General features: G+C 39.9%; 1 protein-coding gene across 4 annotated transcripts in view; it reads right to left on the bottom strand.

Annotated features, from left to right (window-relative positions):
- daam1b (dishevelled associated activator of morphogenesis 1b) overlaps nt 1–13,205 on the bottom strand; it is a 68,289-nt gene that overhangs the window by 40,503 nt on the left and 14,581 nt on the right. Inside the window, exon 1 of one of the 4 annotated variants that reach the window (XM_030046761.1) lies at nt 8,817–9,234. The exons of the other annotated variants lie outside the window; for them this stretch is intronic. The gene's annotated coding sequence lies outside the window, so the exon portion shown is untranslated. Of the gene's footprint in view, nt 1–8,816; nt 9,235–13,205 lie in introns of those variants that run through there. 4 annotated transcript variants of the gene reach the window in all.

The raw sequence follows: 13,205 nt of genomic DNA, 5'->3' as shown, positions 1-13,205 counted from the left end.
TTACTTGGCATGTTCCCGTGTTTCGGCGTATTCCACTCTCTTATGTAATGCGACACTCAGCCGCGGGGGGCAGCAGTATGCGTATAGGCATCGGGTCTGCTGGAAAAACAGACGAAGAAGTCTTCTTCCTCGTCTTCTTCTTCTTTTTCTTCTTCTTCTGTCGCTATTTCTATGTTTTCTCCCATCAATATACTCCGTGATATTTAAGTCTTTCATTAGCTGAAGGCGGACTGCAGTCTCCTAGCTCTTGCTGCTGTTTGCCATGACGTTTTCCCCGCTTGCAGTAACCATAGCAACAAAGACGCCACAGAATTCCTTGCGAGTCAAGCATGCGCAGTCGTGACTGAATATTCCGGTTCGGGGCATTTTCCGACTAAGGTGTTTACATGCCACAGTATTCCGGTTGGAACAGGCATATGCCAGGGGTCTTATTTGGAATTCTCTCCAACCAGAATATGATCTTAATCGGGTTTCCGTGCGTGTTTACATGACACGTGCGCAACCGGAATATTGCGAATATTCCGGTTAAAACAGGAATCAGGTGTGCATGTAAACATGCTCAGAGACTGTCCACTTCATTGACTGAGGCACAAGACCAATTAAAAATATATTAATTCTGAAATGTTCCTGTGGTACTGACCTTTCCCTGGTGAAGTGAGCCAAACATGTTGTGTCATTAAATGAGAATAAACCGTCACCGTCACAGATGACAAGCACAAGAGAAGTGCATCTTAACCGAGTTGGCCTGCGAGTCGGGACAGAACAGGGATGAGGATTATAACCAGCTCCGAGTTGAAACAGAGACCCGGGTCTCTCTGAGCCGCTGTCAGCTCCTCGTTATAGTTACAGCTTGCAAGGAGTTACATTATGGTATGTTAAAGCTCTAGTCAGTTAAAAGAAGTAAGAAATTTGAATAAGTACAGCTGTTTGAAGAAGACATTCAGAAATGTCTTCACAGCAATATAAACAGATAGAGATGGAATTATGACCTGTTAAACTTTCCAATGCTAATACTAACCAATATAATACATGAATGTAATATGGCACTTTATGTTTCAAACAGATTTGTTTGGAAAGATACTATTTTTGGACATAAAATATGCAATAACAGAGACTTTTGACAAGTGGCCTACTTCTTTTCTTCTTGTGGATATTTTCTATTACTTTTTCATAAAACACAGAATATTTTTATCTACCCACTCAAATAATCGATAGTGTAACTGGCAGAATACTTGACCATTAAAATAATCGATAGCTGTGGCTCTATCAGTGATTAATTTAATCTTAATCATGGTCTGACACATTATACATTTGTATTTTCTTGTTCAAGAAAAGCAGAAACAGCACAATGAGTACCAGTTGTTACCTTGCAAGGCTGGATAGGCTGGAAGCTGCTGATTACTTAATGGCACCATTAAGTCCACAATGAGTAAACAAATACAGTCTTCAGCTCACAGCAGGAAATAAGTGGGTCACGATAGAAATGCTGACAATCAAGTTAAGGGAAGATTAAAAACCAATCAGGGCACAACACAGGCCAGTCAGTAAGCGTGTCCATGGTGTGAAAGAAGCAGTGTTAGAGTGGTGACGCGGCTCAGCTCTGATGCATGCGTGTTCATGTGCATTTAGGTTATAGGCCTATATGTCAAGATATGACAAAGGCTTTGCTCCTGAAGCATTAATGTCACATGGTTGAGGGCTGCGGGAGCCCTACTGAAGATTCCTCTCAGATTACAGGATTAACAGACAAGAGACACAGGAAGAACAGGGAGAAAGGGATAACAGCAAAGAAACAGACAAAGAAAGTATTTCTTCCACCAGAAGACACAGTTTACACTTATCTTTGTCAAGCATGTTTGTCGGATGGCTGCGGGCTGATCAGGTTCAGCTTTTATGGGACTCCAGGAAATAGTGAGGGCAAATTGTTTTGTCAAGTGAAAACATTAGCTACCACATGCATGGTGTTTCCAACCTCATAATGGCTTTCCTTGTTGTGTATTAAATGTTGTTTTTTATAATAAATATGCCTGTGTGTGTGTTTGTGTGTACGTGTGCAAATATACATTTTCGAACAGGCCCCTGCTGCAGTATCTGTGTCTTTTCCAAACTGACATTCATAAAAATACACCAAATTCAATAGCATAAAATCTAATTTGAGTGCTAAAAATAGTTGTCTTTGCAGTCACCTAAACACAGTAACTACAAGAAAGGTCAGTGTAAATTTGCCTCCAGTAACTGAAAGAAGAGAATTCTATTAGATGTGTAACAGAGAGTAATGTCATTTTTATTTTCAACATCCTTCCTCCTTACACTTAGGCCTATAGCCTTGAAAGGCTTCAGCAAGACATTATGAACAAGCTAATGTGAGCTACAGAGCTACAGTCATGACTCCAATTTATTTGGGACCATAAACTACATCATCAGTCAAGCCCATTTAAGAACTACTATACCTTAAGCCTGTAATGAGGATATCTATCCTTCACAGCATTAAACGGAAAAAAATTTCAAATTCACTATCTGATTTGTTATTATCAGTCTATTCAGTGAACTGTTTAAATGTTTTGATGGAAACACAACAAATGTGTGATCAATGCAAGACACAAGCTTATTGTGTTCATTCTTCATACCTTAGTACAGCAAACAGCATAAGTGATTATTCTATCACAGCAACTGGGTAGTTGACAAATAGGTAGTAAAAAAAAGCTTTTTTAAAAAAACACATTTTTTTAAGAAAAGAGACATTTTTTATGTAGTATGAAAACTGATGTTTTAAAAAATATAAGGGGTCACTAACTTTTTCAGTTTTTTCACTGTTTTTTTGGACATTTTCTCTGATCCGTGCCATAAATGTGTCCTATGGTGTGACATAAAAAAGAATTATAAAAATTCCAACTGAAATTAATAATAATAATGATTGTAATATACAAATAGCATGACAGAGATTTATTTTGTATTATTAGATATTTATTTTCATATAGTGTTATTTATTTAATATGAAATTATGAACAACACTACTTTTTCTCCATGACGTTTTGGACTTTTACAATAAACATAAGTCAAACTTTGCTGTAATCCTGTCAAAGCTGTTAAAAATTATTCCAATTGAGTGAATGACTGATGATTATATCTCCCCTAATGTAATACTGAACTATTTTTTAAAGTTATTTTTACATAATAACCAATTTTTGGCTCTTTTATGTGCGTCACACTATAGGACTTTATGTCACACCAAAGGACAAAAATGTTAGTTCTTGTTTTAAAGAGAAAAAGAGAGGTATTATTTAGGCATTTTATTGATTTTTGAATATGTCAAAGAAGAATGTTTTAATTTTGATACAATACAATCATTGTAAAATGAAAAAACACATAAAAACACATTTTTAAACAAATAACAAAATCAACTGACTTTTTTTACAGAGCAAATGTTTCTGAAACTTAAACGCCACAAAATCTTCTCTAATGTACTGTGATTAAGTTGTATATTTAAAAAGAAAGAACATTTAACAGAATACAAACTACTGTATGAACCATGTTTCACAAAAACAACGACAAACAAACAATCATTTTACATGAAATGAACTCTGACTCCTTGACAGTGAAAACACTGTTAAAACTTGAACACTAAAAGTGTTCTTGGTTTAATTCAAGTACATGGGCTCTAGTTTCGCAGACCTGGCGGGGCGGGGGCGTAGCGCAGATGCACTTCGCCAACTGGGTGTGGCCAGGTGGATTTTCCAAGTTTGGCACGCCGTTCTCGGTGGCGCAAGTACTCCGCCGTCCCTCCTACCGGCGCAAGGGAGGAAAGAAGGCGTGGAGTGGGTTTGACACAGCCGATTCACATTTAACCAATCAAATGAGCCCCTGTCCTCGCCTTTAAAATGCGCTGCGTGAAGGCGTAATGAAAGTTTACACAGCTGACATGGAGGTCTATTGCCGCAGGCGGAGCGGAGCTCAGGAGACAGGCGCGGAGCAGAGACCGGCGAGCAGTGCGGACACGTCACCAAAACCTCACAGGCAGGCTTCCGGAATGTCAGGCACATGAACAATGCAATAAATACAGAAAAAAACACTATTCAATGCTACGATCACAATCAGCACATACATATATCTCCATATCAACTGTCCCGTCACAGCTGATGTCAGATCAAAGAATTGGCACCGTTTATGCTGATTGTGAGGTTTTGGTGATGTGCGTCAGCCAGCCAAACTTCCACTGCACCAGCTCCGCTCCGCCTTGCGCTGAAAGTAGACGTGGTTTCAGATGGCGAGCTTTTGGCGCACCTTGGCGAAGCCTTTTGGCACAAAACTGTCACTGCGCCAAGCTGAATCTGTCGGCACCTCCCCCCGCTGCGCCGCCACTCCCATCTCGGCGCAAGTCCGTCTGCGAAACTTGGAAACTGTCTGCCTCTCCCATTTCGCCGGTCAAAACTAGCTCTGCGCGGGGTTCGCCTCACTGCACCACCCCGCGCTGCGCCGGGAAACTAGAGCCCCATGTGTTTAATTCTAAAATTTCAAGACAATTTCAAGAATATTTAATCCTTAGATGGCTGGTACATGCCCATTTTAGAGATGGTAGCAATTCAATCCACTCTCCCGTCAGCCTTCTTTTCATGATACCTGTTTGAAAATGTCACAGACAATACGTTACAATCTAGGTCAAAAATAACTAAATAACTGAATAAAAACAAAATATCCAAAAAAATCCACATTGCTTGCTGCAGAAAATGTGGTAACACTTTCTATCCCAACGCCTATAATTCATTACACATAGTGTTCCAATGTGATCATTCTACAGTTATGAGCATGTACTTATTCATGTATTATAAACAAAAACAGTGATAACTCAAAATTATTAGCTAAATCCATCAATGTTATTAACACTTAATTCCTCACTCCCACTCATTTTTCTTCCTAAATTCTATCATCTCAAAAAAATGAAATATCACATTTTATATATATTTTCATGACACTCTAAAACAGTACAAATTTTCTGCAGAAACAACAGAAAGAATTTTAATTAATGTAACTATTATATTTAATAACACTGAAATGGTCAAAAATAATTTTGATGTGTTAAAAAAAATCTTATTTAATTATTTAAAATGCTTGTTAAAGAAACATTGTCCTCTTGTGTGACGTCTTTGTCCTCTGGTGTGACAGTGTACAGGTGTCACATCGGAGGACATTTCTGTCACACCAAAGGACGTTTCAGCCTTTTGTGTTAGCTAATGAATTTGCTATTGCTAACAAACCTGTCATTTGCAGTTAGCAAGACACATTCTCATCATTTTCCATAATTATGTAGTGTAATATTAAAATTTTTAGTATAAAATGTAATTTAGGGGTGTCACACCAAAGGACAACAAAACCGAACACTTTTGTAGTGGCTTGAAATAAGCTAAATATTTTAACAATTCTGAGACAAAAACTTACCATCTGCATATTTTATGGGCTTCATGGGGGGCCTCAGTAATAAGATCTTCAATGGGATCATCCAAATAAATAAAGGTGTCCGTGGAATTGCCCGATTTAAAAACAGGATATGGTGTCACACCGGAGGACATGGTTTTCAGAGACAAAATGTATCAAGTTCCCACACTTTCAGAAATATATGCATGAAAAAAATTGTTTTCATTTACTGAAATAGACCCTTTCAGAATTATGCCTGGGGTATTTACCAACCATTTAATGCTTTTCTTTTGAATATATAAAAGTTGTAATTTATTGAATCATGCCTGAGACAGTCACACCATAGGACAGTTTTGGGATTTGACTCCAAAATAAAAAATTAAAATTAAAAAAATCAGTTTTTAGAACAACAGGTTAATGTAAAAGAAAGAAATGTTAAAGTATTTACTGCATTTTAAATGATGACAATACTAATTATAATCACTTTTATCTTGTGTGACAGTAAAAATGCAATGTCACGTCAACAACCCAACTATAGACTAACAGACTGCAATAATCTGGAGTTGTTAATGTGCTTTGTTTGGTAATCCAAGCAGCATTTCAGAAACAAAGGGCTGGGAAAAGCCCACAATGATGAAACAGCTTTTTGTTAGTCAGTTCATTTGGTTGATTAGGAAAGAGTCACACACTGGTGTTATCTTCTGCCTCGCTTTCCCAAAGAGATGCAAGAGTGGTCTAAAGCCTTAAACTGCTTACCTGAATGAAATGTTAACTTTATGCAACCATATGATTGTTTCAACTTTTGCACCAAAACATTACACTAGTACTGTCTGCACAGGTAGAAATTATAGCCATAGAAAATAATCATAGCTATTGTCCCAGGATGGTCTGAAGATATTTCCCAAATAATTATGTGTGGAGAATTCATGACATGACATGTCTATTTGTCTAACAAATAGACATGTGGGACTACTCTTGTATATATGTAGGAGATAAGAGTGAATGTTAGTTCTTGAGTGTTCTAGGTCATGGGGTATATTAAAAACCTTAAATCAGCAGTATTCACCTTGAAATCCTGTGAAATAAATCATAGAGAACAAAAATGTAAATTTAGGATTGGGGAGTGTGAGGCTGAAATGTAGGGAGGACAGAGATTAAAACACAGGTTAAAAGGCTGCTGCTCTTTCCATAGGCGAGGTTGTCAAACTTGTTCTGCAGACAGACTCTCCAACCCCCCACTCTTAAACATGTTAGCATTCTTCTTTAGGTCAACCCTTCAAATGGAGGTTAGACTCAGGGCAAAGAAGAAAACTTCTCAACGTGCGACAATATCCTCACCAAGGCTTCAGCTGAGTAATTTGGGTTCACTTTATTGGCTAAGTTCCAAAAAATGTCAGTTTGTGTTGAAAACACATTAAGCCTTATCATGGCAGTCCCTGTGTAATATTTAAACACAGAGGAAAATTTAGGACATAGCAGAGATGTTGAAATTTGAAATAGTCTTGCCTATTTTGTAACAGCAGTTTAACTGTATGGTGTATTTTCATCATGCATATTTCATTGTGGGTTATGAATTGCAAGGTTGTTTTTGTCGGCTGCAATCACTTAACAATTCTGATTTGTACGCATTGGGTTTTAAATGTTCTGCATGTGCATGTCCTAACAGGTGTATTGTATTTGTTTGCATTTGATGAAACATAGTAAGCAGTAACCAAGTCGTGGGGAAATGCTGTGGTAGATTGTCATAATAAGAGTATGGCATTTACATTCATCCTTTTATAATGAGAACGGTGCACTTTAAAAAAAAAAAAAAAAACAGAGTCAGACTGCTAAAAATCAATGCATATGTAGCAACAGCAAGTGCATAGGGAGACACCAGCATCAGTTAATCCAATCAGTGTCATCTAGGCCATGTCTGTGTTTCCACTCGAGACGATGAGTCAACGTAAATTATTGCTTTATATATCAATTTTCAAGCAGTGAGCATGCAGTGATTTTTAATAGATGCAACAGGAAATGAATAGGAGAACCTACTAAGTGTGGAGAGAGGAGCTTTGATGGAGAAAATATCATTAAGTGACACTCCTCTCATCTCCTGTGCAGCAGGTAGAATATTAAGCACGTGTGATATGTGTCCATGGCAACTAGGCATGTTACGTTCTTAGACACAAATTTGTGTATGATAAAATAGACAAGTACATGGGTTTGAAGCATAGTAACCTCCTCTTGGATATCATTTGCTGCAGTCAATCCTTTAAAAATCCCTACCTCTGCCTCAGTTGCTATGGCAACCGGAGCAGCGGGTGCCCGGTGCAAGCTGGGTGGGTGATTTAATGTAAGCCCCTTCTCCCGCACATTACCCTCCTTTTTAATCTGCTCTAGATGTTTATAAGGGAGAAAATAGGATTTTCCCTCTAATTCAAGGGACAAAAACAAATAACAAAACCATTAAGGATTAAGGGGGAACAATCTCGCTGGCCATCACTCAGTGGCACCACAATCCTGCTGGATTAAAAAAGACTTCCACTCTCTTACAGGCCATTAGCCCATATCGTGTTTAAATATAACAGGGAGGATGTCCAACTCCAAAAGGCTGTGAAGACAAGAGGACAGGAACCTGAGAGGGATGGGTAGTGACAGGAAGTGAGCTGGGAGAACGAGCAGATCCTTCTCTGTTCAAGGTGACTTTCCTTTTCATTGACCTGATTATCTATTTGCACCCCAGACCCACCCCCCTACCCATCTTCCCACCCAAACACACACCCTCCCCATCATGGAAAAAAGTATGGCATTCTCTTTTCTCTCACACACTTGACACTGATAACGGGCTGCATTTGCCAAGCCACGTAGAGAAGTTGGTGGGAGGTAGCAGCCTACACATGTGAGTGTACTTGTGTGTGTGTGTGTGTGTGTGTGCACAAATACATATTTCCACCACCACCTCACTCTATCTCCAGCACAGCGCTGTCATTATGGGGCATTCCCAGCATACAGAGGACAACTCTCTCACCATGAAATCAGCCCGGGGCCCAGCCAGCACACTGCCTCCCCTCCCCTGTTTCTACGGCAACACCGTTTTCCACACCAACACCTCCTAATTAGACAGACATGACACAGTCACCTATGTCTTGGTGGGTAGAATTCAGTCCATATCATGGTGAGTGATAAAGCTGGCAAAAAGGTTGTGCACACACACGAGCACAGACACACACTCTCTCTCACACACACGTACACACAAGAGGAAAGAGAGAGAAAGACAGATAACCCAGGCCTGTCTGCCAGTCACATGCAGTCCATACAGACATTCCAATCAGCAGATAGCCGACTGCAGCTCCCAAACTCAGGGACACTTTCTTGCACTCATTTGATTACAGGGTAGAATAGACAGATTCATTCAGCTGGCTTACCCTGTCCAGGAGAGAACTCGCCTCTGTACTGGTGTGAGCATTCCCTTTATATCCTCAACTCACTGCAGTATCCAGCTTTTTGCACTGTCAACAGAACAAACACTGCTTGTACGCAGCAGACGGCAGAGCATTTCCTGTACGGTGCGAGGTATATAATCCACACAGATTCAGAATCGTCTGCTTGGGGTTTGGACCTGCTAATAAGCACCGTGGCCATACAAATCCCAAAGGTTGTCAAAAATCAGCTGAGAGGAGAATCCCAAGTAGGTGTCGGCTGCTTCCCTCTGATGACAGGAGAACGGGATAAATTCACCGTACAACATGAGCTGATGTTAAAGATCTTCTATCCAGCCAGCTGGCCAGCACAGCCTCTCCCTGGTATATCCACTCCCTCTCTAACCTCTTTCTCTGCAGAATGCCGTGGGGGCAGAGGGGACAGGCACAGATGTTACTGGCTCCAGGCCACACCCCTTTTCAACACTCCCAATCCTAATAGGATGCAGCCGAGCTGTGGCCGCCGCCTAACTCTCCCCCTCCCCCCCAAAAACTGTGGCTTTGGGCAGGCGGTGTGTTTAGGGTTTGGTTAGAGAGGGCTTGTTTGGAGAGCTGTGAAGAACAAAGCTACGGTGTAAACTTATATGTGGTGTAAAATGTGCATGTGAGAGAGAGAGAGGTGGAGGAGTGTAGGAGGGGGTGGCAGAGAAAGCGTGACAGTGGTGTTGAGCAAATGAATGGATGTGTGAAATAAACTGGGTTATGGAAACAGAGGAGCTTATCTTCATCCCAGACATTTAAACTCTTCCTGTGTATAGTAAAACATCTTGCAGAACAAACATAATTTTTCAGGCTACACTACATAAAATCCACTGTAACAGTCTCCCAATGGAGAGAGAACTGCCATACAAGTCCAGAGCATTTTTATCAAAATAATCGGACCCCTCCCACACGGTATACAGCGAGCATTACAGCAGAAATGGGCATTTCAGTGATATTTTGTGACTGAACAAATAACAAAATGGCAGAAATGGCAGAAAATGAAGCAATTTCACAAAATATAATTTGGCTTTATGTGGGCTCATCCAATTAGCATTTCGTTTGAAAACATCAATGTGACACAAAGCTCATACTGTTAGTATAATTTTCAGTCATTTTTGGTGTCTATATTAAGATGCAACATGAAAGGCCAAAATAACAAATAATTTAATTATGTAAGAGCTATTTCAATCAGGTCAGTCCCTTTCTCATTTCAAGTAAGTTTTCCACATGTTGGAATAGATTAACTTTAAGTGAGTTAGTGAAGTCATGTGGGGTTATTGTCTTGTCAGAAAACACTTTGTGACCCATGCAGATCAACAGACTCTCTTGAGGCTGTTCCCACCTAGTATTAACAACCGTCCTGAGAAATCCAAATACAAGTGGACAGCTGTCAATCCGTCCGTACACACCTGGCATTGACATGCGTCCCCAAATGCGTCTCGCCTGCCCACTTGTGATCAGATGTCACTTTCCTGCTCTATATGCAAATACACATGTATCATTTCAGAGAGAGAGAGAGAAAGAGAGAGAAAGAGAATCTTTGAAGTTTTTAAAGTCAGGTCAAATATTTTCTCTGTTGGAAAAGTGATGGTCTGGCCGGTGTCGGGTGTGTTGAGCTGGACAAGACAGAGGACCTCAAGTTAGCAGGCGGTCTTCCAATGCGTCCTGGGAAACATGTTTTTTTACACCTCTAATGTGATGTGGACACAAGCATCAAAGGCCACCTCCAAATGCATCCTGAGATCCAATCACTCAGGACACATTGAGGATGCATTGCTGCTGTTTACACCTGTACTCAGAGGTGTCAGCTTGTATTCGGATATCTCAGGACGGATGTTAATACCAAGTGGGAACAGCCTCTTTACGTTTATGGTCCTGCTAACTGCGGTCCTTGTTGTGATCTCCCAACAAGAGAGAAACGGCGTTTAACACAAAGTCTGAATAATTGTGAATAGCTATATTTTTCAGATAAATTTTATGAAAAACATCCTTTTTACAGATATCTCTTTCAAGGTACTAAAGACAAGAATGCTTGCATCACAATACATAGGAATAGGGGTGTGCAATATGGAGAAAAAATAATATTTCAATACTTTGGGGGATTTTACCAATAATGACAATTGACAATATTTTGCATCCCTCAAAAATGTGTAAAATAAATACATGAACATTAAAAAAAAAAACCCTCAAAAATGTGTTTGTAAAAGTCTTGTACTGTACTAGCTCACTCTTGTTAACAGTATACTAGATGATGATTAGATTGGCACCATATCCTCTGCAGTGTAACTGGTGACAGCGTTTGTTATTTCTTGCCATCTGTTGCCCTACTTGACGTAAGAAACTCTTTTGCAGAATGACTGTGCCAAACTTTGCTGAGCGTGTTTTTGTTTTGCCGCTACCTTAGCTGCTCGGCTGTGGTTGACCGCTGACTCCTGAAGCTTTTCATATTCTTCATATTCTGTGTGGTGGTTAATTTGCAGATGGTTGTGGAACTGCAATCGCTTTCTGACGGTCTGCAGATTGGCATCTTTTCAAACCACCAAACCACCTCCATGCGAGTGAGGATGATCCACGCCTCGCAGTTCAATCTGACGAAGTCGACTCCGAAGCTGGTGGTGTTTGTGTTTTGTCTCAACTCTCAACTGGTGCTGTTCGTTCACTCATTTTTAACTTCAGCCATACAGGCAACTATGCTAGCTTAGCTTGTTGTGATGCATGAATACTGCATGTGCTACCTGGCTTGATCAGATGCAATGAATGTGCGCGAACTCTGAAGGTGCGTTTTTTGCAAAATGAGTGTCATAGTCGAGTTTGTCATTTCACACATTAAAACAACAATTAAGATATTATCGTAGACGATAAATATCAACAGGTCTTACTGTGAGTGACTACGCTTTTTATCTCATGGGCATTGTATGCTTTTACATGCATTATTAATAGTGTGCAGACCCAAAACAAAAGAAAAAAAACAGGTTGCTATTCAAACACTTTTTGATCTCACTACAAATGAGAATATGAGTTCTGCAGTTGATACAGACACCGGTAGGCCTATATAAGTTTGGATAAACATGGCTGGCGAGATAGCCTAGGTCAGATGCCGTCCTTCTGCCCAGCAGGTTTTTGAGCAGGTTTTCAGGTGCTGACACACACACACACACACACACACACACACACACACACACACACACACCACTCAAAACTGATACATATTAATCAGTCATCTCATGTCTATGAAAGGTGAGCAAACCCAAAGCTGAAAATGGCCTTGAGTGTTTACAGTGGCAAATAACATATTTTTACAGTCCTGGGAATGGCTTAATGTGAGCAGTAATTGTTACAGTATAAGACTTATTCTGCCCAAAGTGTTTTGCAATGAAAGGTGGACTAGACAAGATTTTTATTCAAAAATGCACCTGTCTAAGCAGCCTAATCCACAAAGTGTGACCACAAAAGAAAGGAGCATCCTATCCGTCTATACTGAAATCCTGCAGAAATGCCTTGGTTGTTTCATTAAATTAAAAGTACAAAGATAGCAACAGTTGGAGATTTCACCAATGCATAATATTTTGCATCTGTCATGTGTTTGTGTAAAGGAATCATATAACAGTCAGGCTGGTAATAGGTGTGCTGTGTGCAGTTTACTGCCATTAAACTTCATGATTTCTGATCATGATCAAACAGACTAACTACTAATTTTCTTAATTTTCCATATTCATTGTCCTAGTTGATACAACTTATCCCTTACAGAATTGGTGTTACAGACATGACTCATGAGCTGAGCTGATGCAGTCATGAATGGATAACACTGGAAGCCATCTAGTCCTGGGTAGCTGCCTCTGAAAAGAATGTCATGCAGCTGGAATAACAGACAGGTCCCGTTCCCATGAAGAGCTCCTGTTCTACTTGGAAGGGATGTTGGTACAATTCAGGACTGACATAGGCATATCAGTGACCTCAAGGGCTCCAGGTACAACCAAAAATGTTTGGGACACATTTCTAAGAGAAATTTCTGTTTATGATGTCAGTGAAATGTTCTAGCTGTCTTCAAAAGTTCTCAAATCAATAGGAATATACAGACTCATACAAAAATAATTCAACCATCACTAATGAACCACTACAAGTGTGTACTGGTGTGTGTGAGACCCTGCCCTCTGCATGCATGAGATTCAAGTTTGCTAAAGTTGAGGACACAGAACTTTGAGACAGACATTTGGCTGTTACCTTGTTCCAAAAATGAAGTAGTGTATAGCTAATTATTTTAAAAAAGCAAAATGAGAAATGAAACCCAAAGGAGAACAGCTGGAGAGGCAAGAAAATCAGAAGAGGATGCAACCACATCATGTGCTGGAGTGA

Source organism: Myripristis murdjan, chromosome 24 (genome assembly GCF_902150065.1).
Source record: "Myripristis murdjan chromosome 24, fMyrMur1.1, whole genome shotgun sequence".
NCBI classification, from domain to species: domain Eukaryota; kingdom Metazoa; phylum Chordata; class Actinopteri; order Holocentriformes; family Holocentridae; genus Myripristis; species Myripristis murdjan.
This window is presented reverse-complemented; position numbering and strand designations above follow the sequence as displayed.